Raw genomic sequence first — 26,432 nt, 5'->3', positions numbered from 1 at the left:
CATTAGCCATCAGGTAAATTCAAATCAAAACCGCATTGATCGGAATGGCATTAAAAGTATATATTGCTCTAGGCAGTATAGTATTTTAACAATGTTTATTCTTCCAATCCAAGAGCATGGAATGGTCTTCCATCTTTTTGTGTCTTCTTCAATTTCTTTCATAAGTGTTCTGTAGTTCCTCGAGTACAGATCCTTTACCTCTTTGGTTAGGTTTATTCCCAGGTATCTTATGGTTCCTGGTGCTATAGTAAATGGAATTGATTCTCTAATTTCCCTTACTGTATTTTCATTGTTAGTGTATAAGAAAGCCACTGATTTCTGCACATTGACTTTGTATCCTGCCACGTTGCTGAATTGCTGTATGAGTTCTAGTAGTTTGGGGGTGGAGTCTTTTGGGTGTTCCATATGAGGAATCATGTCATCTGCGAAGAGAGAGAGTTTGACTTCTTCATTACCAATTTGGGTACCTTTCATTTCTCTTTGTTGTCTGACTGCTGTTGCTAGGACATCTAATACTATGTTGAAAAAGAGTGGTGAGAGTGAGCATCCTTGTCTTGTTCCTGATCTCAATGGGAAGGCTGCAAGCTTTTTCCCATTGAGGATGATATTTGCTGTGGGTCTTTCATAGATAGATTTGGTGAGGTTCAGGAATGTTCCCTCTATCCCTATACTTTGAAGCATTTTAATCAGGAAGGGATGCTGGATTTTGTCAAATGCTTTTTCTGCATCAATTGAGAGGACCATGTGGTTCTTCTCTCTTCTCTTATTAATTTGTTCTATCACATTGATTGATTTGCAAATGTTGAACCATCCTTGTAGCCCAGGGATGAATCCCATCTCATCATGGTGGATAATCTTTTTTTTTTTCTTTTTGAAAGATTTTATTTATTTATTTGACAGACAGAGATCACAAGTAGGCAGAGAGGCAGGCAGAGAGAGGAGGGAAAGCAGGCTCCCTGCTGAGCAGAGAGCCCAATGCGGGGCTCAATCCCAGGACCCTGATATGACTTGAACCTAAGGCAGAGGCTTAACCCCTGAGCCACCCAGGTGCCCAGTATCACCTCTTTTATTTCTGATTTCTCTTATTCTGTTTTTTTCTTTTTTCACATTTAATCCAGTTAAGAGTCTGTCAATTTTGTTAATTTTTTTCAACTCTTATTTTTTTTTCTATTTCATTTATATGCTGTCATCTGTTTCTTCTGCTAAGCTTAGATTTAGCTTGTTCTTCTCTTTTTAATTCTATGAGGTGAAAGTTATGTTATTGATTTGAAGTCTTTCCTCTTCTTCTTTTTTTAATGTAGGCCTTTACTACTATAAACTTCCCTCTTAATTCTCTTGCTGTATCCTGTAAGTTTTGGTATGTTGTATTTTCATTTTCCTCAAGATAGTTTATAATTTCTCTAGTGATTTCTACTTTTTTTTTTAATTTTTAATTTTTTATAAACATATATTTTTATCCCCAGGGGTACAGGTCTGTGAATCACCAGGTTTACACACTTCACAGCACTCACCAAAGCACATACCCTCCCCTATGTCCATAATCCCACCCCCTTCTCCCAAACCCCCTCCCCCCAGCAACCCTCAGTTTGTTTTGTGAGATTAAGAGTAACTTATGGTTTGTCTCCCTCCCAATCCCATCTTGTTTCATTGATTCTTCTTCTACCCACTTAAGCCTCCATGTTGCATCACCACTTCCTCATATCAGGGAGATCATATGATAGTTGTCTTTCTCTGCTTGACTTATTTCGCTAAGCATGATACCCTCTAGTTCCATCCATGTTGTCGCAAATGGCAAGATTTCATTTCTTTTGATGGCTGCATAGTATTCCATTGTGTACATATACCACATCTTCTTGATCCATTCATCTGTTGATGGACATCTAGGTTCTTTCCATAGTTTGGCTATTGTGGACATTGCTGCTATAAACATTCGGGTGCATGTGCCCCTTTGGATCACTACATTTGTATCTTTAGGGTAAATACCCAATAGTGCAATTGCTGGGTCATAGGGCAGTTCTATTTTCAACATTTTGAGGAACCTCCATGCTGTTTTCCAGAGTGGCTGCACCAGCTTACATTCCCACCAACAGTGTAGGAGGGTTCCCCTTTCTCCGCATCCTCGCCAGCATCTGTCATTTCCTGACTTGTTGATTTTAGCCATTCTGACTGGTGTGAGGTGATATCTCATTGTGGTTTTGATTTGTATTTCCCTGATGCCGAGTGATATGGAGCACTTTTTCATGTGTCTGTTGGCCATCTGGATGTCTTCTTTGCAGAAATGTCTGTTCATGTCCTCTGCCCATTTCTTTTTTTTTTTTTTCTTGGACTTTATTTTATTTTTTTTTTAACTTTTTATTTTTTATAAACATATATTTTTATCCCCAGGGGTATAGGTCTGTGAATCACCAGGTTTACACACTTCACAGCACTCACCAAAGCACATACCCTCCCCAATGTCCATAATCCCACCCATTTCTTGATTGGATTATTTGTTCTTTGGGTGTTGAGTTTGCTAAGTTCTTTTTTTTTTTTTTTTAAAGATTTTATTTATTTGTCAGAGAGAGAGGGAGAGCGAGTACAGGCGGACAGAATGGCAGGCAGAGGCAGAGGGAGAAGCAGGCTCCCTGCCGAGCAAGGAGCCCGATGCGGGACTCGATCCCACAATGCTGGGATCATGACCTGAGCCGAAGGCAGCTGCTTAACCAACTGAGCCACCCAGGCGTCCCGAGTTTGCTAAGTTCTTTATAGATTCTGGACACTAGTCCTTTATCTGATATGTCGTTTGCAAATATCTTCTCCCATTCTGTCAGTTGTCTTTTGATTTTGTTAACTGTTTCTTTTGCTGTGCAAAAGCTTTTGATCTTGATGAAATCCCAATAGTTCATTTTTGCCCTTGCTTCCCTTGCCTTTTGCGTTGTTCCTAGGAAGATGTTGCTGTGGCAGAGGTCGAAGAGGTTGCTGCCCGTGTTCTCCTCAAGGATTTTGATGGATTCCTTTCATACATATGGAACCAGAAAAGACCTCGAATAGCCAAAGGGATATTGAAAAAGAAAGCCAACGTTGGTGGCATCACAATTCCAGACTTCAAGCTCTATTACAAAGCTGTCATCATCAAGACAGCATGGTACTGGCACAAAAGCAGACACATAGATCAATGGAACAGAATAGAGAGCCCAGAAATAGACCCTCAAATCTATGGTCAACTAATCTTTGACAAAGCAGGAAAGAATGTCCAATGGAAAAAAGACAGCCTCTTCAATAAATGGTGCTGGGAAAATTGGACAGCCACATGCAGAAAAATGAAATTGGACCATTTCCTTACACCACACACAAAAATAGACTCAAAATGGATGAAGGACCTCAATGTACGAAATGGATAATCTTTTTAATGTGCTGTTGGATCCTGTTGGCTAGGATCTTGTTGAGAATCTTAGCATCCATATTCATCAGTGATATTGGTCTAAAATTCTCCTTTTTGGTAGGGTCTTTGTCTGGTTTGGGGATCAGGGTAATGCTGGCTTCATAGAAAGAGTCTGGAAGTTTTCCTTCTGCTTCAATTTTTTGAAACAGCTTCAGGAGAATAGATGTTATTTCTTCTTTGAAGGTTTGGTAGAATTCCCCAGGGAATCTGTCAGGTCCTGGGCTCTTGTTTTTTGGGAGGTTTTTGATCACTGCTTCAATTTCGTTATTAGATATCGGTCTGTTCACGTTGTCGATTTCTTCCTGGTTCAATTTTGGTAGTTTATATTTTTCCAGGAATGCATTCATTTCATCAAGGTTGCTAAGCTTATTGTTAAAATGTCTATACTGCCTAGAGCAATATATACTTTTAATGCCATTCTGATCAAAATTCCCCCAGTATTCTTCAAAGAGCTGGAGCAAATAATCCAAAAATTTGTATGGAATCAGAAGATACCCTGAATCACTAAGGAAATGTTGAAAAACAAAAATAAAACTGGGGGCATCATGTTACCTGATTTCAAGCTTTATTACAAATCTGTGATCACCAAGACAGCATGGTACTGGCATAAAACCAGACACATAGACCAGTGGAACAGAGTAGAGAGCCCAAATATGGACCCTCAACTCTATGGTCAATTAATCTTAGACAAAACAGGAAAAATTATACAGTGGAAAAAAGAAAGTCTCTTCAATAAATGGTGCTGGGAAAACTGGACAGCTATGTGTAGAAGAATGAAACTCGACCATTCTCTTACACCGTACACAAAGATCAACTCAAAATGGATAAAAGACCTCAACATGAGACAGGAATCCATCAGAATCCTAGAGGAGAACATAGGCAGTAATCTCTTCGATATCAGCCACAGCAACTTCTTTCAAGATATGTCTCCAAAGGCAAAGGAAACAAAAGTGAAAATAAACTTTTGGGACTTCATCAAAATCAAAAGCTTCTGCACAGCAAAGGCAACAGTCAAAAAAACAAAGAAGCAACCCACGGAATGGGAGAAGATATTTGCAAATGACAGTAGAGACAAAAGGTTGATATCCAGGATCTATAATGAACTCTTCAAACTCAACACACACGAAACAGGCAAACATATCAAAAAATGGGCAGAAGATATGAACAGACACTTCTCCAATCAAGACATACAAATGGCTATCAGACACATGAAAAAATGTTCATCATCATTAGCCCTCAGGGAGATTCAAATTAAAACCACATTGAGATATCACCTTACACCAGTTAGAATGGCCAAAATTAATAAAACAGGAAAAAACATGTGTTGGAGAGGATGTGGAGAAAGGGTAACCCTCTTCCACTGTTGGTGGGAATGCAAGTTGGTACATCCTCTTTGGAGAACAGTGTGGAGATTCCTCAAGAAATTAAAAATAGAACTTCCCTCTGACCCTGCAATTTCACTCCTGGGTATTTACCCCAAAGATACAGATGTCATGAAAAGAAGGGCCATCTGTACCCCAATGTTTATAGCAGCAATGGCCACGGTCGCCAAACTATGGAAAGAACCAAGATGCCCTTCAACGGACGAATGGATAAGGAAGATGTAGTCCATATACACTATGGAGTATTATGCCTCCATCAGAAAGGATGAACACCCAACTTTTGTAGCAACATGGACAGAACTGGAAGAGATTATGCTGAGTGAAATAAGTCAAGCAGAGAGAGTCAACTATCATGTGATTTCACTTATTTGTGGAGCATAACAAATATCATGAAGGACAAGGGGTGTTAGAGAGGAGAAGGGAGTTGGGGTAAATTGGAAGGGGAGGTGAATCAGGAGAGACTATGGACTCTGAAGAACAATCTGAGGGGATTGAATTGGCGGGGGTGTGGGAGGTTGGGGTACCAGGTGGTGGGTACTATAGAGGGCACAGATTGCATGGAGCATTGGGTGTGGTGAAAAAATAATAAATACTGTTTTTCTGAAAATAAATAAATTGAAAACATTTTTTTTTAAAAAACCGCATTGAGATACCACCATTCAGTTAGAATGTCCAAAATCAACAAGACAGGAAACAACAAGTGTTGGAGAGGATGTAGAGAAAGGGGAATCCTCTTAAACTGCTGGTGGGAACGCAAGTTTGTGTAGCCACTTCAGAAAACAGTGTGGAGATTCCTCAAAAAATTAAAAATGGAGTTACCCCATGACCCTATGACCCTGCAATTGCACTACTGGGTATTTATCCCAAAGATACAGAGGTAGTGAAAAGAAAGGCCATAGGTACCCCAAGGTTTATAGCAGCAATGACAAAGTCACCAAACTGTGGAAAGAACTGAGATGCCTTTCAACAGATGAATGGATAAAGAAGATGTGGTCTATATATACAAAGGAAGATTATTTGGCCATCAGAAAAGATGAATAACCAACTTTTGTATCAATGTGGTAGGGACTAGAGGAGATTATGCTGTGTGAAATAAGTCAAGCAGAGAAAGCCAATTATCATATGGTTTCGTTCACTTGTGGAGCATAAGGAATAACATGGAGGACATTGGGAGATGGAAAGGAGAAGTATATTGGGGGAAATAGGAGGGGAAAACAAACCATGAAAGACTGTGAATTCTGAGAAACAAACTGACAGTTTTAGAAGGGAAGGACATGGGAGAATGGGTGAGAAGAGCACAAATTGCATGGAACACTGGGTATTGTACATGAACAATGAATCTTGGAACACTGCATCAAAAACTAATGATGTATTATTGGTCTGAAATTCTCCTTCTTGGTAGGGTCTTTGCCTGGTTTGGGGATCAGGGTAATGCTGGCTTCATAGAAAGAGTCTGGAAGTTTTCCTTCTGCTTCAATTTTTTGAAACAGCTTCAGGAGAATAGGTGTTATTTCTTCTTTGAAAGTTTGGTAGAAATCCCCAGGGAATCCGTCAGGTCCTGGGCTCTCTTTTATGAATGAAAAGGGAGAGATCACAACTAACACCAAGGAAGTAGAAACAATCATCAGAGGTTATTATCAACAGTTATATGCCAATAAGCTTAGCAACCTAGATGAAATGGATGCATTCCTGGAAAACTATAAACTACCAAAATTGAACCAGGAAGAAATCGACAACCTGAACAGACCGATATCTGATAACGAGATTGAAGCAGTGATCAAAATCCTCTCAAAAAACAAGAGCCCAGGACCTGACAGATTCCCTGGGGAATTCTACCAAACCTTCAAAGAAGAAATAACACCTATTCTCCTGAAGCTGTTTCAAAAAATTGAAGCAGAAGGAAAACTTCCAGACTCTTTCTATGAAGCCAGCATTACCCTGATCCCCAAACCAGACAAAGACCCTACCAAAAAGGAGGATTTTAGACCAATATCACTGATGAATATGGATGCTAAGATTCTCAACAAGATCCTAGCCAACAGGATCCAACAGCACATTAAAAAGATTATCCACCATGATGAGATGGGATTCATCCCTGGGCTACAAGGATGGTTCAACATTTGCAAATCAATCAATGTGATAGAACAAATTAATAAGAGAAGAGAGAAGAACCACATGGTCCTCTCAATTGATGCAGAAAAAGCATTTGACAAAATCCAGCATCCCTTCCTGATTAAAATGCTTCAAAGTATAGGGATAGAGGGAACATTCCTGAACCTCACCAAATCTATCTATGAAAGACCCACAGCAAATATCATCCTCAATGGGAAAAAGCTTGCAGCCTTCCCATTGAGATCAGGAACAAGACAAGGATGCTCACTCTCACCACTTTTTTTCAACATAGTATTAGAAGTCCTAGCAACAGCAATCAGACAACAAAGAGAAATAAAAGGTATCCAAATTTGGGAGGTTTTTGATCACTGCTTCAATCTTTTTACTAGATATTGGTCTATCCAGGTTGTCAATTTCTTCCTGGTTCAATTTTGGGAGTTTATAGTTTTCCAGGAATTCATCCATTTCATCTAGGTTGCTTAGCTTATTGGCATATAACTGTGATAAAAACTTCTGATGATTGTTTCCTACTTCATTGGTGTTAGTTGTGATCTCCCCCTTTTCATTCATAATTTTATTAATTTGGGCTTTCTCTCTTTTCTTTTGGATTAGTATGGCCAATGGTTTATTGATCTTATTGATTCTTTCAAAAAACCAGCTTCTAGTTTCATTGATACGTTCTACTGTATCTCTGGTTTCTACCTCATTGATCTCAGCTCTAATCTTGATTATTTCCCTTCTTATGTGTGGAGTTGGTTTGATTTGTTGTTGATTCTCCAGTTCTTTAAGGTGTAGAGACAGCTGGTATATTATGGATTTTTCAATTTTTTTGAGGGAGGCTTGGATGGCTGTGTATTTCCCCCTTAGGACCGCGTTTGCTGTATCCCATAGGTTTTGGACCGAAGTGTCTTCATTCTCATTGGTTTATGAATTGTTTCATTTCTTCTTTGATCTCCTGGTTGATCCAAGCATTCTTAAGCAAGGTGGCCTTTAGCTTCCAGGTGTTTGAGTTTCTTCCGAACTTCTCCTTGTGATTGAGCTCCAGTGTCAAAGCATTGTGATCTGAGAATATGCAGGGAATAATCTCGTCTTTTGGTATCGGTTGAGTCCTGATTTTGTGACCCAGTATGTGGTCTATTCTGGAGAAGGTTCCATGTGCACATGAGAAGAATGAGTATTCTGTTGTTTGAGGGTGGAATGTTCTGTATATATCTATGAGGTCCATCTGGTCCAATGTGTCATTGAATGCTTTTGTTTCTTTATTGATTTTCTGCTTTGATGATCTATTTCTGTTAAGATCTCCTACTATTAATGTATTCATATCATTATGATTCTCTATCTTGATTAACAGTTTTCTTATGTAATTGGCTGTTCCCATATTGGGGGCATAGATATTTACAATTGTTAGATCATCTTGGTGGATAGTCTCTTTAAGGATTATGTAGTGTCCTTCTGTATCTCTGACTACAGTCTTTAGTTTAAAATCTAATTTATGTGATATGAGAATCACTACCCCGGCCTTCTTTTGAGGCCCATTGGCATGAAAGTTGCTTCTCCATCCCTTCACTTTCAGTCTGGTTGTATCTTTAGGTTCAAAATGGGTCTCTTGTAGACAACATATGGATGGGTCCTGTCGTTTTATCCAATCTGCAACTCTGTGTTGTTTTATGGGCACATTTAGGCCATTCACATTGAGATTGATAATTGATAGATACATTTTTATTGACATCATGTTATCTTTGAAGACTTTATTTCTGTAGATTGTCTCTATATTTCTGTTCAATGCTATTCTTAGGATTTATGGTCCATATACACTATGGAATATGATGCCTCCATCAGAAAGGATGAATACCCAACTTTTGTAGCAACATGGACGGGACTGGAAGAGATGATGCTGAGTGAAATAAGTCAAGCAGAGAGAGTCAATTATCATATGGTTTCACTTATTTGTGGAGCATAACAAATAGCATGGAGGACATGGGGAGAATGACAATGGAATATTGTTCAGCACCCTCATACTGTCACACAGAGTATGTTTACTGTCCTGAATCGTCTTTGCTCCACTGTTCATTCTTCCCTTCCCTCCACGCCATGAAACCACTGGTATTTTTATTGTCTACTTGGTCCAGCCTCTACCAGGATGTCACATAATTGGAATCACACCAAATGGGGCCTTTTCAGATATTTTTTTTCATTTAATGATATGCTTGGAATGTTCCTGTATGTCTTTTCATGGTTTAATGGCTCATTTCTTTTTGGTGCTGAACAATATTCCATTGTCTGGATGTAGCAAATTTATTTATCTATCCACCACCTACTGAAGGACATCTTGGGTGCTTTCAAGTTTTGGGAGTTATGAATAAAGTTATAACAGACATTCGTGTGCAGATTTTTTGTGTGGACATAGGGTTTCAGGTCCTTTAGGTAAAGGCCAAGGTACACAATTGCTGTATCATATGGTTAGATTATGTTCAGTTTTGTAAGAGACTGCCCGCCTGTCTTTGACGTGGTCACACCGTTTGGAATGGCCACCAGCGATGAGTGGGTGTTCCTGCTGTTTCACATCCTCACCAGTACATGGTGCTGTCAGGGTTCTGGGATTTAGTCACAACTAGGTGTGTGGTAGGAGTACTTCCCTGTTCTTTTTGCATTTACCTGATGACAGATGAGGTAGAAACTCTTCTCATATTCTTATTTGCCATCTGTATATCTTCTTTGGTGAGCTGTCTGTTAAGGTTGTTGGCTCATTTTTTAACTGGGTTGTTTGTTCTTTTTATGTTGTTGAGTTTAAGAGTACTGCACAGAGCCCTGGGTGTTATACACAATGAATCATGGTACACTACATCAAAAACAATTGGTGTACTGTATGGTAACTAACATAACATTAAAATAAAAAAGAACTCTTAATACTCAATAATTGGGTGAGCCTAGTGGTGGACATTAAGGAGGGCACGTATTGCATGGAGCACTGGGTGTGGTGCATAAACAATGAATTCTGGTACACTGAAAAGAAATTAAAACAAGCAAACAAACAAAAAACTCAATAATAAGGAAAAACAGAGTCCTTTATATAATTTGGATAACAGTCTTTTATCAGATGTGTCTTTTGAAAATAGTCTCTTCTAGACTATTATTTGTCTTTTCATTCTCCCAGTGGCATCTTTCACAGAGCAGACATTTCTATTTTTAGTGAAGATCAACTTATCAATTCTTTCTTAATGGGTTTTGCCTTTGATATTAGCACTGAATTAAGGGTGTCACTAAACCGCAGGACAACTTGATTTTCTCTTATGTTATCTTCCAAGAGTTTCACATATTACATTTAGGTCTGTGATCCATTTTGAGATATATTTTTGCTAATGGTATACGGTCTGTGTCAAGATTCATTTCTTTACATGTTAATGTCCAGTTATTCCAACACCATTTGTTAAAAGCACTGAATTTGCTCCATTGATTTCCTTTGTTAAAGATGAGTTGATGATATTTATGTGGGTCTCTTTCTGGGCTCTTTATTCCATTTAATTGATCTATTTGTCTGTTCTTATGCCAATATCACACTGCCTCAACTACCATAAGTAAAGTAGCATGAGTCTTCCAACTTTGTTCTTCTCATTCAATATTGATCAAGTTGGTTATTCTGGGTCTTTTCCTAACCATATTACCATTAGAATTAGTTTGTCAAAATCCACAAAATAACTTATTGAGATTTTAATTAAGATTGTACTGAATCTATAGATCAATATTGAGCCCTCTTGACCATGACATGGAACAACTGTCCATTTATTTAGTTCTTTGATTTCATTTATCAGAGTTTTGTAGTTGTCCTCATAGAGAACTTATACATAATTTGTTAGATTTATAATTAGGTATATAATTTGGGGGGATGCTAAAGTTAGTGGTATCACATCTTAATTTAAATTTCACTTGTTTATCACTAGTATTTAGGAAATTGATTGATTTTTGTATTTTAATCTCATACCATGCAATCTTGTGTAATTGCTTATTAGTTTCGGGAGTTTTATTGGTCAATCCTTTGGATTTTCTCCAAGATGATAAGTTCATCTGTGAACAAAGATAGTTTTACTTCTTTGATACTAATATGTATACATTTCATAGCTTTTACTTATCTTATTGCATTAGCTCAGATTTTTAGTATGATATTGAAAAGCTGTAGAAGGTGGGGACATCCTTTTCTTGCTCTTGATCTTAGTGGAAAACTGAGTTTCCCAACATTAAGTATGATGTTAGCTATAGGATTCTTTTGTAAATAGACTTTGTTGAGTTGGGAAAATTCCCTTTTATTCCTTGTTTATTGAGATTTTCTATCATGAATGGTGTTGGGTTTTGTCAGATGCTTTTTGCACATCTATAGATATGATCATGTGATTTATCTTTTTAAACTTGTTGATGTGATAGATACGTTAATTGATTTTTGGATATTGAATCAGTCTTGCAGACCTGAAATATATCCTACTTGGTCATGATGTATATCTTTTTATATATAGTTGTATTCAATTTGCTGATATCTTGTTAAGAACATTTGGTATCTGCATTCATGAGAGATATTGACTTATGGTACTTTTTATTGTGATATCTTTATCTGGATTTGGTAGTGGGGTATTAGTGGCCTCATAATATGAGTTAAAAGGTATTCTCTCTGCTTCTTTCCTTGAAAGCAATTGTAAAGAATTCATTTAATTTCTTCTTTAAATATTTGGTAGAATTAACCAGTGAACCCATATGGGCCTGGTTATATCTGTTTTGAAAGATGGTATTGGTTCAAATTATTTAATAGACATAGGCTTATTCACAATTGCCTATTTCTTTTTTTTTTCTTTTTTTTATATGTGAGTTTTGACCAATTGCATCTTTCAAGGAATTATTCCAATTCATCTAGGCTATCAAATATGTATACATAAAGTTTTTTAATAGTATTGCTTGATTATCCTTTTAAAGTCCATGGAGTCTATAGTAATGACTCCTCTTTCAATTCTGATATTAGTAATTTTGTCTTCTTTTTTTCTTAATCTGGTGACAGAATTATAGATTTTATTATTTTTTTCAAAGAATCGGCTTTTTAAAATACTTATTTATTTATTTATTTATTTATTTATTGTGTTACGTTAGTCACCATAAAATTCATCATTAGTTTTTTTTTGTAAATGTCACATTAACTTAAAAAGTATGATTTTACTCTTTTATTTTTAAAGTGGGCATTCTTCACTGGTTCCAGACCTCTGTATGTATACTTTTTATCTCCCCCCACCTTTATTTATTTGTTTATTTATTTTTTGCCAAATAAGGTGTTGCAGAGGTTATGTTTAAATACAACCAATCAGGCCCTAAATGCAAAATAAATTCATCTTGGTGCTTATCACTGGTATAATTATTATTTTTGCTTTATTATCTTTGCTCTTAGGAGCATAAATTTGTTTGTAGCTTTACAGTAATGGAATTTTTCTAGTCACTGTCAAATATATTTTTACATTGTACAAGTAAAGATTGTTTTCAGGGTTAAATGATTAGAATTAATGTATATAGAGTAAAATTACTGGAAAACTTTTAAGTGATTTTTTTCTTAATGTGTTCTTTTTAAAATACTCTTTTTTTTAAATTTTTTATTTCTTTTCAGCGTAACAATATTCATTGTTTTTGCACCACACCCAGTGCTCCATGCAATCCATCCCCTCTCTAATACCCACCACCTGGTTCCCCCAACCTCCCACCCCCGCCCCTTCAAAATCCTCAGATTGTTTTTCAGAGTCCATAGTCTCTCATGGTTCACCTCCCCTTCCAACTTCCCTCAACTCCCTTCTCCTCTCTAACTCCACTTGTCCTCCATGCTATTTGTTATGCTCCACAAATAAGTCCCATCCATGCTGCCACAAAAGTTGGGTATTCGTCCTTTCTGATGGAGGCATCATACTCCATAGTGTACATGGACCACATCTTCCTTATTCATTCGTCCCTTGAAGGGCATCTTGGTTCTTTCCACAGTTTGGTGACCATGGCCATTGCTGCTATAAAAATTGGGGTACAGGTGGCCCTTCTTTTGATCTTGATGAAGTCCCAAAAGTTCATTTTTTGTTTTTGTTTCCTTTGCCTTGGGAGACGTGTCTTGAAAGAAGTTGTTGTGGTCGATGTCGAAGAGATTACTGCCTATGTTCTCCTCTAGGATTCTGATGGATTCTTGCCTCACATTGAGGTCTTTCATCCATTTTGAGTTTATCTTTGTGTGTGGTCTAAGAGAATGGTCGAGTTCCATTCTTCTACACATTGTTGTCCAATTTTCCCAGCACCATTTATTGAAGAGATTCTTTTTTGCACTGCTTTGTCGAAGATTATTTGGCCATAATGTTGAAAGTCCCTACTGGGTTTTCTCCTCTGTTACACTGGTCTGTGTGTCTGTTTTTTGTGCCAGTACCATGCTGTCTTGGTGATCACATCTTTGTAATAAAGCTTGAAGTCAGGCAACATGATGCCCCTAGCTTTGTTTTTCTTTTTCAACATTTCCTTAGTGATTCAGTGTCTCTTCTGGTTCCATACAAATTTTAGGATTGTTTGTTCCAGGAATTTGAAAAATGCTAGAAGAATTTTGATTAGGATGGTGTTGAAAGTATAGATTACTCTGGGCAGTACAGACATTTTAACAATGTTTAATCTTTCAATCCATGAGCATGAAATGTTTTTTGATCTTTTTGTGTCTTCAATTTCTTTCATGAGTGTTCTGCAGTTAACTGATTCTTTAAAGTAACATCATAATGCCTGGTAGAGGCTGTAATATGTGTCAAACTAAACAGCGTCACTTCCAGAGGCATGAGAGACAAGGTAAGGTGAGCAGAATTTCACTACCATGAGGATTTTACAGTACATCCACAGTGCTCTACTAACGACAATTTTATTCAATTAGGGATGCATGAAGCAAGTATTCAGATTGTGTACTCTTCTTTGTTAGCAAATTATCGCAGTGTCAAAGCCGTGACTGACTTCCAGGCTTTCTGGAGATTCCCAGGGGGTGTCCCGCAACCTCAGTTACCCACCCACCAGTTGTCTGAAGGCACTGTGCTCATTTTAATGTAAGATTTGCTAGTTAAGAGAACAGATACTATTTTCGGTAATTGCTTGTTTTCAGTTGGCTTTGCTTTACCAAGTTTATGCAGTTATAATCTTCTAGATCATGAATTGAAATACTACTTGTAAGAGAAGTGCATGACCTCAAGTCCCTAACTGAGTATAAAAATTCTTAGCCAAGACACTCAACATGAAAATCATGCCTTCCCAAAGGCAACTCTCAAGGCCATGAGAAATCTGTGACTAAGATTAAATTTTAATACAGAGTAAAAGGAATGTTCTATTCCTATCAACATATTTTTTAATGTTTAACTCATTTCTTGTAATGTGTTTGACAGCTTCCTGGACAGTTGGCCAGTTCCCTGGACCATCTTCTGCATTCATATGTCAGAAGAAAAGTGATGGTGTGTTTTTCCTCAAACCCCCAACAGCTAGAAGGTATGTCGGTTCCAAGAAATTCCTTCTGAACAAGATAAATGAACACAGAGATTTGTCAGGATCCTGTTGGCTTCCCGTTCACTACATTTAACTATAATTAGCACCCTTGCCAGCCTGGAGATGAGGTTTGATCCTAGAAAGTGCAAGTAGATGACATCCCGTGAGATGACGTTGCTGTGTCCCCAGTGACCATGGGATGCCTCGGATAAAACAGGGATTTGAGAACCAGCTCTGTCACCTGGCATGGAAGGTGAGACAGCAGCCTGCAGAAGGGAGCTGGGGCTGCTCGTGGGAGCAATGGATCCTAGTTTCTACTTCACTTTCTCTTATTCTTTCTTCATCAACACTTGGCCACACCTATGTTTACTGAGAGCATTCTGGAAAGATACCTGGTCTTTACAATTTAAGATGAGCATATTCCAAGATGGCTGCTGTGATCACTGTGGCGCCAACATTCATTCATTGTTGACTGTAGACATTAATCACACATTTCTTCATGTGCTTCTTGGCAGTTTATCTTATTTGAAAGAATTTTTTTGAATATTTTGTGTTTTTAATTGCTTTGTTTATCCCATTATTGACTTGTAAGTGTTCACATTATCCTCCTGATACAGGTGTGTGTGTTATATTCTCCCCAAGTATGTGGCTTGGGTTTTCTTCTTTTATACTTTTTAAGATCAAGACTATTTATTTGATAAAGTCCACAGTATTAAAATTTTCTCCACTATACATGCTTTTTGTTTCCTATAGAAGGAATAACCACCAAGTTTCAAGTACTTTCTCCTGTGACTCCCTTCCAACATTTCACAGCTGTGGCTATTATACTGTGGTCTAGAGCCCATTTTTTTATCCATTTTTGTATACAGTATGAATTAGGTTGATCCACCTCATGTTTCTTTTCTTTTTAAAAGTATTTATTTAAGTAATCTCAACACCCAACATGAAGCATGAACTCAGGACCCCAAGATCGAGTTGCACACTCCACCGACTATGCCAGCCAGGCACCCCTTCCCTTGTGCTTCTATCAAGTGTCTCAGGACCTTGTGAAAGATTACATGTCCCTTATCACTCATACTGCCACACTGACCAGAAACCAAGTGACCATGTCGTGCATAGTTCCACTTGTGGATCCCGTCTGCTCTGTCTCTGAGATGCCACGCTCCTGACTTGATGTCCTTGTAGAAGCTCTGAAACCAGGTGGTACAAGACACACAGGTTCATTTTCTGTTAAGGTTGCTGGACTTTTTAGGTTGTTCGTATTTCCATCTGAATTTTAAAATCAACTTGCTGTTTTCTAAATAGAAAGCTTTTTTGGAATTTTTACTCTGCTTGCTTTGTCTGTAAGGCAAACTGAACAACGTTAGCACTCCCACAATATTGTTTTTTGATGTGCAAACAGCACACGTCTCTCCATCCATCCGGGGTGACTGGAATTTCTCTGAGCTGTTCCTTCTACTTTCCAATGTATAGATCTTGTTCATATTTTAAGGTTATTCCTAAATATGTCATTTTTATCCTGTTGTAAACAGTGCTTCAATTTCAAATTCCGTTGTTGATGGTAGTATGTAGAAATACAGAAACATAGTTGACCTTTGCCTCTCTGCATTGGGTGCTGTGTCCTTGCTAAACACACGTGTCACATATAAATTCTAGAAGCTGTTTTGTAGAGTCTTCAGGATTTTCTATGTACATGATCAGGACATTTATACATAAAAACAGATTTATTCAATCTTTTCCAGAGCTAGGATATGGACTTTTTGTTGGAAAGTTTTCAGTATTTTTTTTTTTTAAGTTGTATGAAGGATTTTGCAGCTTTCTGCTTCTGGCTAAGCTAGTCCTGGTATTTGTGGCTTTCAAGGAATATGTCCATCTTACTAATTTATCCTGTTTGTTGGTGGAAAGCTGTACATAAAATGCCTTTGAGTATCTGCAAGATATTAGAAGTGTTTTCTCACTATTCTTGTTAGTAAATAGTATCTTCTCTCATTTTTTTCTTTCTGTGGCCTAGCTAGAGCTTCATAGAGTTCATTGATCTTTTTAGGGATCCAATTTTGGGTTCATTGTTTTCTCTGCTGTTTGTCTCTTTTTTATTGATTGATTTCTGACTTTTCCTTTTATTTTTCCTCATTCTTTTTTTTTTTTTGAGTTTACCTTATTTGCTCTTTTCTCATTTATTGAGGAAAGCATTGATTTTATTATAATCATTTCAAGTTTTACATTTCCTTCTAAGCATTCCCTTGATGGTATCTCACAATTCTTGTGTGTTATTTTGTATCTTGTGTAAATTTTGTGTGTTTGTTTCATTTACTTGAAAATATGTTCTCACACTTTTCTCTTATAGTTTCTTTGACTATTTCATGGGTTATTTAAAAGTATGTTGGGGGCGCCTGGGTGGCTCAGTGGGTTAAGCCGCTGCCTTTGGCTCAGGTCATGATCTCAGGGTCCTGGGATCGAGTCCCGCATCGAGCTCTCTGCTCAGCAGGGAGCCTGCTTCCTCCTCCTCTCTCTCTCTCTCTCTCTCTCTCTCTCTCTGCCTGCTTGTGATCTCTGTCTGTCAAATAAATAAATAAAAATCTAAAAAAAAAAAAAAGTGTGTTGGATTATTTACAAATATTTAGGGGTTTTTCAGATATCTTTCCATGATTGATTTTTAATTATGGTGAGAGAATGTACTCTGTATAATTTTAAGCATTTTTAATGTTTCAGGATTTTTTGTCTGTCCTAGAATACAGCCATAGTTCCCGGTGTTTCATGTACAAGAGAAAAGAGTAGCCCTCCTGCAGGTTTTGGCTAGAACATTCTATAAATATCAGTTAAGTGTAGGTGATTAATAGTATTGTGTCACGTTACGTACTCCTCCAAAGGCACGCTTCTAAGATTTGATTTAATCTGTCAATATTTGATCTAAAACGTTTTTTTTGGGGGGGGGGTGGTAGTTCACAGGCTGCCACTGAGCCCCGCGTCCTTCTGGATGGGCCGTGGATGTGTAATGGGCAGACCCGAGAGAAGGAATTTTCGACTGAGGCATCCTCAGCGGAAGCAGGGGTTGCTGCTCATCCGACTGGTCGTCAACTTTATCTTCAAATATTGATTAGTAACCCCCTGAGGTCCCCTTTCCCCCAGAGACCTGGCGTCCGGTCACCAGGGGCGAGGGCCGCGCAGAGAGCAGAGGAGGAGCGTCTCCCGCACTGGCCATGGGGAGCACAGCTCGTGCAGCGGCCGGTCTGGAAAACATGCACGCGGCGGTCCTTAAAAAACCGAACGTGGAAATACCCTGCAACGCAGAAATCCCATTCCTGGGAATACATCCAAGGGAAATAAGACTAGCCCGGAGGCTATCCGCACCCCCACGTTCACTGCAGCGCTATCTACAATAGCCACAACACGGGAACACCCCAAGGGTCCGCCCTTGGACGAGTAGGGAAAAAGGACGGTGGATGTGTGCGAGGGAACATTGTTCAGCCACGAAAACCTGGCACGGACTTAGAAGGCTTCGTCCTCAGTGAAACAGGTCAGTCAAGAAAGACAAATACCATACGTTCTCCCTTATATGTGGAATACAGTGAAAACAAACCATTACACCCTCCAGAGTCAGAGAAAGAGTGACCAGGTTTGTAGTTACAAACTAGGGGTGGGGACGGGGACGGGGACAGGGGAATTGGAAGGAAGTGCGCGAGAGGCACAAACTTCTAGTCAATGACACTCGTGCGCTGTAGGGACGTGTTTATCTTTTTTGTGGTGTTGCCCCAAGATTCTATTGCTTGAGCCCTCAGAATCCATTTTCATTTTCACAGATAGAACTTGCCTTCAGTTTATTTTATTTTACTTTTCCTGGTTCCCCTCCCCCTCCCCATGCTTTTCAACTTTGATTTGATAATTTGGAAGTCTGCAAGCTTGTGAGCCTCTGGCTGGGGGTCTCTGGACAGCTGAAGACAGCGTGACCCCGGGGAAGCTGCCGCGTTATGCGGGTACCGGCCATCAGCACCGAAGGCGAGGTGCGGACTTTAATCCACATCAGCCACACAAAGTAGCCACTGGGTAGGTGGAGTGCTTTTATCCAAAATATTTCAGGACTAGGTCTTCAAGCAGCATGTTGAAAACCAAGTCTTGCTAGGCACGCAGGCAGTAACCTCTCTCCTGCTTTTAATAATACTTGAATCCTCAGCTTGAATAAATAAAGGAAAAATGTCCGTGTTATAAAATGACATGCCAGGCTTACTGAAAGGAACGTTTCAAAAATAATCTTGTCCACAGACTTGGTGAAAGATAAAAATCAGAAAACGCAGCTTGTTTCAAAACATCCCTCTTTCAACACATAACACTTTCGGTGGATTATTTCTTCATTCTAACGTTTTTGGATTGACTGAAAAAGCTCATTCTCACTCAGGATCAAAAGGTTACCGGCGGTGAGTGGGAGCTGGTCAAGACCAGCAGACACGAAGTGAGAAAGGCCCCGTGCTCCACTGGGTTTGCTGGAAAATCTCTCCGGACGCGCGGTCTGGCTGCTGGGCCCCACCATCCTGCCTCACCTGCTCCGGAGGACGGCTACCCCCTGACACCGAGGCCCCCGAAGCCGGCCTCTCTGGGCTCCAAAGAGCTGGCTCGCTGTTTCCACTTAGAGGTCGTTTTCCATGAGTCTGGTCCAAACTCCTCAAGCCAGAGAGGAAAGAGCCAAGCCTTGGAGGCCAAGGTGGGCGGCGACCAGCTGTGGTTCTCCCAACAGCAGGAGGAATCGCTGCCAAGCGGACGGGCAATGGCAGGCTGAGGGCTGCGTGTGGCGGGAGGAGGGGCAGCTGCCAGAACTGGGAATGTGGAACTCAACATCTGAGCATGCATCGGATAGCACGAGCTGCGTCTTTGTTCTTCGCTGGGTTTTTTTCTCTGTCGGCCCCCCGAAGTCGGCGTCACCATCCCCATTCTGCAGGCTCGCCGGCTCTAACTGCCCTGCCAAGCACACCGAGGGAGTGAAGCCTAATCGAGGACTGCTGGACGCGAGAGCCCATTTGTGCTTGCTAGAAGCACCCGTTCTGTTGCCCATGGCGGAGACTGAGACGGTGGGGTGGGTCTGGCTCTTCTTCAAGTAGTAGAAAAATCATGAATAACAGTGACTAATATGGTGGTGAACGAAATGGAAATGCTTTGTTTCCTGCAGGTCAAGTCAACAGCAAGTGCATTTTGGCAAATTCAAATGGTTCAGCCTAGTTAAAACAGATATGTTCTTTAATCTTTTGGGGAAATGTGGCCGTCAACGGGACCAGCAGAGGTGAGAGGGTCGATGATGCTGGGCCTGGCTGAGGCTCTACTTTGTCCGCGGCTTCTCCTCGCGGTCCCCATGTTTGTGGTGCTCAGGACGTGGTTTCTCCGCAGGCGACACCATCATGTTCCTTAAGTTCTTGTTCTGCAGTATTGGGTCCATTACTCCTTTGCCCCAGTGTTTATTTTCAAGTTACAGAGAGCCGTTGTCAGCAACAACTACTTCTTGTTAACAGACCGGGTCTTTGCACGACACTTATTTTTTTGTATCTGAGAGTAGTTGACACACGACGGTCACTAGTTTCAGGTGCACGGCATTGTGATCCGGCCCGTTTCCAGGTTGTGCTGCGCTCACCCCAAGTGTGGCGTCCGTCGGCGCCCGCACACGCCGGTACGACACCATCGACCATGTTCCCCGCACTGTCTTCATCCTCGTGACTCAGTCATTCTATGGCATTTTGATGTAGAACAAATATCACTGAGAAAAATGTGTGTGTGTGTGTGTGTGTGTAGTTAGTTTACTTTTCTCTGTTCCTACTTCCCACTGTAAATGTTCAGTTCGGGGCCACTCGGCTTATGTACTTATGCATGTTTCCTCCCTCCTGGTCGGTTTTTTTAAAGTGTCCAGAGCTCTTAACATATGACTGCTAATGATTCAGTGCCTGCCTAGGCTCATAGACGGGCATCTATCTTGCTCATGGCCAGAGGCCCATGGAGACCCCATCAGGCTGTCTGCACTCTACCTGCCAAAGAAAACACCTTAAAATGTGACGCATGGGTCTACGTGTCCTCCCCCGTTACCAGCCAGCTGGCAGAATTTCACCGGTTCTGCACGGCTGCTGTGGTGGTGATTCTGGTGGCCTCCGATTCCTGGCTCAAGAATCGATTGTATGAGCAATCCTGGAAAGTCTCCGAACCTGCACGACAGCTCCCAGAGTGCGCACCCAGCGAGGCTCTGTGTCCTCGCCACAGGACATCTGTGGTCTGATCACGTGAGACAATTATCCTCATCAGAAACAAGCGGTGTGGAAATGATGTGTACGAGGAATTGAACTTGGTTGGTTCCAGCTCAGGGTCACAAGTGTGTTGGTATTTTCTCATTGAAGTAAAGTATATGTATGAGGAGTAAGGGGAGAATTGTTGTAGAATTGTTGCTTTGTCGACTTTTCTCTATGGCCTGAAGTCCCTGTTTTCCACGGCATTAGCGGTCGGCTACTCTGGCTACTCCCCACCGGAGCCACTGCTCGCCTGAAATTAAGCATCATTGTTCTGTTCGTTAATCCCTGAAGCTTCTAAAATGTCCAGATTTACTCTCAGAAAAAGTGTAGCTCAAAATGGCACCTTCACATTCTACTGGCCACTGAAAGCTCCAAACCTTCGGCTACCACAGTGAAATTAAATGAGGATGATTTATTGAGGATTTCTTGACATAATTATGGCTTTTTGAAGGAGAGGAAAATTTTGTCTGGAAGTAGCAGTCCAAAAACAAACAAACAAAAAAAATAGGGCATTCACCTGACTGCAAAGACCATAATTAATCTGCTGGAGAAATCTGCAAACAGTCCAATGCTATTTTTGTACTGAGTTGGCTTTCCCTAATTTCAACATCTCTGGTAAAATAGCTGAGTTCACAGTCTGCGTCCTGGCAGATGGCTAGATGCCTTTCCATGCCTGCAGGGAGCGAGCAGCCGTGTTCTGTGGGTGAGAGCTCTTTCTCCTGTGGCATCGTGTCTTCCCGATGTCTGCTCACCCCATCACGGGCTTTCCACTGGGCTCCTGTGTGTCTCTTCGGCCTCATTCTCCATGCTTGTGGGGAAGCCGGATGGAGCTGATCTATGTGGCCTTCATTCTTTTGTCTTACTTTTGCTTACAGACCATGAACGTGGACCTCACACAGTGCCTGGTGGGCAGAGCCCCTACCCGGTCCAGACGCCCCCTTCCACCAGCACCGCCCCCCCCTCCACTTCACTGCTCCCGGTCACTGACCCTAGGCCGCTGGAAGTGCTCACCAAGCGCTGGGTCCCACCTCTGAGCGCCATCCCCACTCTCGAGTTCTGGTGGCCCCAATGTTAGGAGTTAGTTGGACAGTTACGTCGCCAGGGCCAGGGCGCCCAGTCAGAGAACACGGAGCTGAAACAGCGAAGACAAACGCTCCGACACCCTGTTTTGCAGACTTTGCAGAAAGAACTTCTGCAAAACATCCGGAAATAAAACAAGTGACCGCCAAGCATTGGTCACTGTCCTGAGTGAGGCGGTTGGCAGGTCAACGTTCACATGCGATGGCTTCTCTGGGCTGGCATCTGAGGGCAGAAGTTGTGCTTGGAGTTTTACGTCTGGGTCCTGTCCTGGGCTAGCGGTGCGACCCTCTCGTGTGAGGCTGGGCAGCGGCAGCCGCAGCTCCTGGCCAGCCAGTGGTCAGTGGGGACAACAGCCTGCTGATGGTCAGTGTTCGTCCCTTGCTGAGGAGGACTCCATAAATCACAGGAAATGGCCAACGGTCTGCTGTAAGATGGGCCTTTGTCAGACGGTTCGCCCACCTGTAGGCTAAGGTCATTGTTCCGAGCGCACTGAAGGTCCGCCGGCCTGAGCTGTGGTGTTTGGTCAGTGAACTGTATGAAATGCATTTTTTAAATTTAATTTTACGTTTTCGGTGTTCCACAATTCATTGTTTCTGTCCCCTCCCCATTGCTCCACGCAGCCCGCGCCCGCAGGGACCTGCCTCATCGCACATGAAGGAAGATCTGCACGGAACGTTACAGACACAGGCCTGCCTGTGGCGCGTGTTTCTGCGTGGAAGCGTGCTCCCCAGAGGCGTGTCCTCTTGAGGCGTGGGGCGTCGCTCTCCGGGATGTCTCTGAAGATACTCCGCAGGAGAAGACGCCTTCCCCAGCAGCAGCAGCCCGAGGACGGGACAAATGCTGAGGCCGACCTAGCGGGGGAGAGTGTGCTGGAAGGCCCAGGCAGGCTCCGGGATACACGGAAGGAGGACCAGAAAGGAGGGCCGGCGGGAGAGCCTGCTCGAAGCAGAAAACGGAGCTGCCCCTGCTCCCTCCGGCTAGGCTGGCCTCCAGGTGGCAGGGACGGTGCCCAGAGCTGGGCCCCACGCTGTCCAGGCCGTACTCTGCCCGCTCGCACGAGCGTGTGTGCACAGACCAAGCCCATCCTCGCCGCAAAGGGAATCTGCAGAGCCTCCTCCTCCTGCCCTGAAAACGTCTCCTTCCCTGCAGCTGAGATGCCTCCCTCGGGCGCAGCTGCGCTGGGAAGACCTCTCTCCCTGCAGGATGCCTTTCCTGACCGATGCCCACACCGACGGAATTACTGGAAACGCCAGACAGGCTTTTATAAGTACCACAGGCATGTCTGCTTTCTCAAGCTTCAGCACGGGATTTTTTCCGTGAACAATATGAAACAGACTTAGTAAAAAATAGAAAAAAACAGTATTCTCCTGATTCGTTTGTGTACTGATTTTGACTTTTCCAAAACTCCCACTAATTGTTAAGTAGGTGATGAGTAATTAATTCAGCAGAAATCAGGAGAATGGTTTTCATTTACAATTGGGAGAAATTTGGCTCACGCCGCTTTGTCAAGATGGGCATACAGAGCAATTTGACTCGGTCTAGTATTTCAAAAAATGCAACCTATACTTTAAAAAAAAAATCACAAAACAATTTTCAGAGGTAGGTCTTTAAAAGCATGAGTGTGAAAAAACTAAGCCCAGCAGAAAATGAAGCAGAAACAGAACTCCCGTATCTGGGCTAGTGTTCTTCTAAGGAGCTGCAGAACAGAGACTTAGGACACTGAAGGAAGGGTTACTCGGTGCCACTGCTGTCCCCGGATGCAGTGTGCTCCGTCTCCCGTGGACGCGGAGGGAGGCGGCCCCCCGTCTGGGTGTGGGTGTCGTGGGCACATGTATGCCGGGAGAGCTCAGGCAGGTTCTGGATGAGTGTTTTCTCTCTGCTCTAGCCACATGGTCATTTATCTTAAATTATAAAATTTCCTCAAATTCGAAAACCTAAATATTTTATGTGCCTGTACAGAGCGAAAGATGCTTTCTTTGGTTTGCCGAGTGTCTTTCATGTCTGACGTTGAACGGTCACTCTTCCAAGACAGGACTGTCGCTGGAGACAGTGGGAGAAGTGGCCTCTGGGTCAAAGAACGCACAGTGTTTCGGGGTAATCGCCGTCGCTTCACCGAACCAAAACCATGTCTGTGAGGGTGGAAAATGGGGACATTGACATTCAGAATGAATGTTAGTTTATAAAAACAATCATCCCCTAAAAAAGTAGCCAAAGGATGTGCCAAAATGCACATACTTGACTCTGAGTTTTAAACAACACAGACAGTATATCTGTCTTTCTTGGTAGAAACATGCACAGAGATAAAAGTATCTGGAAAGAAACACACCAAAATGTAGTCGATTTAATTGTGAGTGTTTTTTAAAGCGTCTCTTTCTTTAAATTTGCATTTCTAAATTTCCTGTAAGGGATCTCTGTGACTTTCTTTTTTAAGGGAAACATGTTTTAGAGTGCGGAGAATGAGGAACCCCGGGTACAGCAAAGACTGGGAGAAACACCCCCATTGTGGGAGAGCCTTCCTGCCGCTCGGCCCAGAGCTCCCAATCCACAAGAAATTCCAGGTCTCATGTAACCATTCACTCTTTAAATCTGGACAGACACAAGTTTGTTTGTAGCCGGTTCTATTCCGACAGTGGTTCACCTTGTGCAGGTGTCGGCCCTGCTGACACCCGGGAGAACCCATCCACCCACGTAAGACTTCCCGGACATTCGGCGCGTCAGGCTCGCTGCTGACTGCTCACGGTCCTCCTCACTGCTGGGTTTCAGTCCTACGAGCACGAGCACGGGACGACCTTGAGATGCGGAGAGAGGATTTTCAGGTTGAAGCACTGGTTCGCCTTGGGGCTGGGCCGGAACCCGACTCTTCCCCAGAACCACTCCCCTCAATGAAATAACTCAGGAGTCAGAGGTGAGCTTGGAATAAGTAAGAGTGTGTACAATGAGAGGACACAGTAGAGAGACACTGCTGGGGGGCTGCTGGTGAGACCCCGTGAGGACAGGGACCCGCTCAGCCGAGGCAGGAAGGGCACTGAGAGCAGGTACCCACGGGGACCACTCACCGCGCGCACACGAGGCAGCCCTGCTCCCTCCCGCCTGCCTCTGTCTTCCAGCTCTGGGACCCGATGCAGGTGCCCAGCAAGAATCAAAGCCCGAGGCTGCTAGAAACACAGTCGGTTTGGGAGCGGTCCTTCTGAGAAACTAGGACCTCAGAGCGCCCCATCTGTTCCTGTCGGTCGCTGGTATTTCTCAACCTTGTGTAAGAACAGAGAGAGAGAGAAGTGGGTCCCACGGGGCACCCACTCTCTTTAAAACTCTCGTCTGGGTCCCCAAGGTTCATTCAGGTCACGGATGAAGCAAACGGGGAAAAGTACAGTTAAAACCTGTGAGAGGATCTGAAGCCGCGTGGTGCGACGCCGGGGGTCGGGGCCACACCGTCAAGCTGGGCGGCTGGAGCTGAGGTCAGCAGGAGGGGAAGTCAGGCCCGCAGAGGGTGGTGGGAACCAGGTCCTCTCCGACACCCTCGACCTGCTACGGCGAGGGAGGCAGGTGTGGCTGGGGGGGGGGGGTGAGGCCCATGGACATCCATGGGGCTACCACATCTGCCATGAACTTTAAATTCAAAGAGACCCCATGGCCCTGTAAGTTGTCATTGTCCTGCTCATATAGGAGCCACAGTCCCGGGACCCCTGAAAGGGACAGTGGTGATGGGAGGCAAAAGGTGGCTCTGCCAGCCTTGGACACCTGTCCACAGGCACATAGGAGGCCTCCAGACTGCGGAGGGGGTAAGGGAGAAGCCGCCAGTAAGCCAGCAAGTAAGAACTTGAAGACTGAGGGGGATGGGGGGTGACCATGAGATGAGAAGCAGAGCGGACCGGACGTCGTGGGCAGCAGCTGCGCCTGGGAGCCCAGGAGACCACTCCAACGGGCTGCTCCAACAACACAAGCTTATCCTCTCCTCACTCCGGAGGAGGGAGGGCCTGACTGAGGTGCCTCAGGGCTGTGCTCTCTCCCGCGGCTTGTGGTTGTGTGGTCCTGAGGTCCCCGGGCTTGCCCACGCGTCCCTCGACCCTGCCTCGGCTGTCACGGGGTCCTCTGTGCATGCCAGTGTCTCCACGTGGCATTCTCCGACAAGGACACTCGCACTGCCTGGGACCATCCGAATTCCCTGTCTTAACTCAGTCCTAGTGGCAGAGACTCTGCTCCTTGAGCGCACATTCACACTCACGGCTGCATGTCCGGAACCAACAGGCCTGCATGAGACAACCCACAACAGTGGGGAGGGGGCTGCGTGGAAGGTCAGGGGAGTGGGCAGAGGTGTGCCCCTTATGACAGCAGTTGGGATAGGGACAGCCCTGCGTCCAGAGGCAGGAGGTGCTCCCCTGGCTGGGGGGCTGGCCTGGGGGACGAGCAGGGAGGCTGTGGGGCCCACAGGACTGGGAGGAGGACGCACGTCTCCGGGTTTCTGTTTTGTTTCCACCAGAGACTGCTTGACCGTGTCCTACCTTTCTTCTTTCCGTCTTTAGATTTAATTGCTCTTCTAAGTAAACAGTGATGGGGAAGCAGCGGACGCCCCAACATTACCCCCTGAGCAGTCTCCTCCTTCAGGGCTTCTAAACTCTCTGTGCTATTAGAAAAGCTGATAGAAGGCTTGCCTTGGTAGGACTTGACTATTTTCAGCGT

Source organism: Mustela nivalis (genome assembly GCF_964662115.1).
Source record: "Mustela nivalis genome assembly, chromosome: 5".
In the NCBI taxonomy this organism is placed as follows: Eukaryota; Metazoa; Chordata; class Mammalia; order Carnivora; family Mustelidae; genus Mustela; species Mustela nivalis.
The sequence above is the reverse complement of the archived record's forward strand: the minus strand, read 5'-3'. Positions refer to the sequence as shown.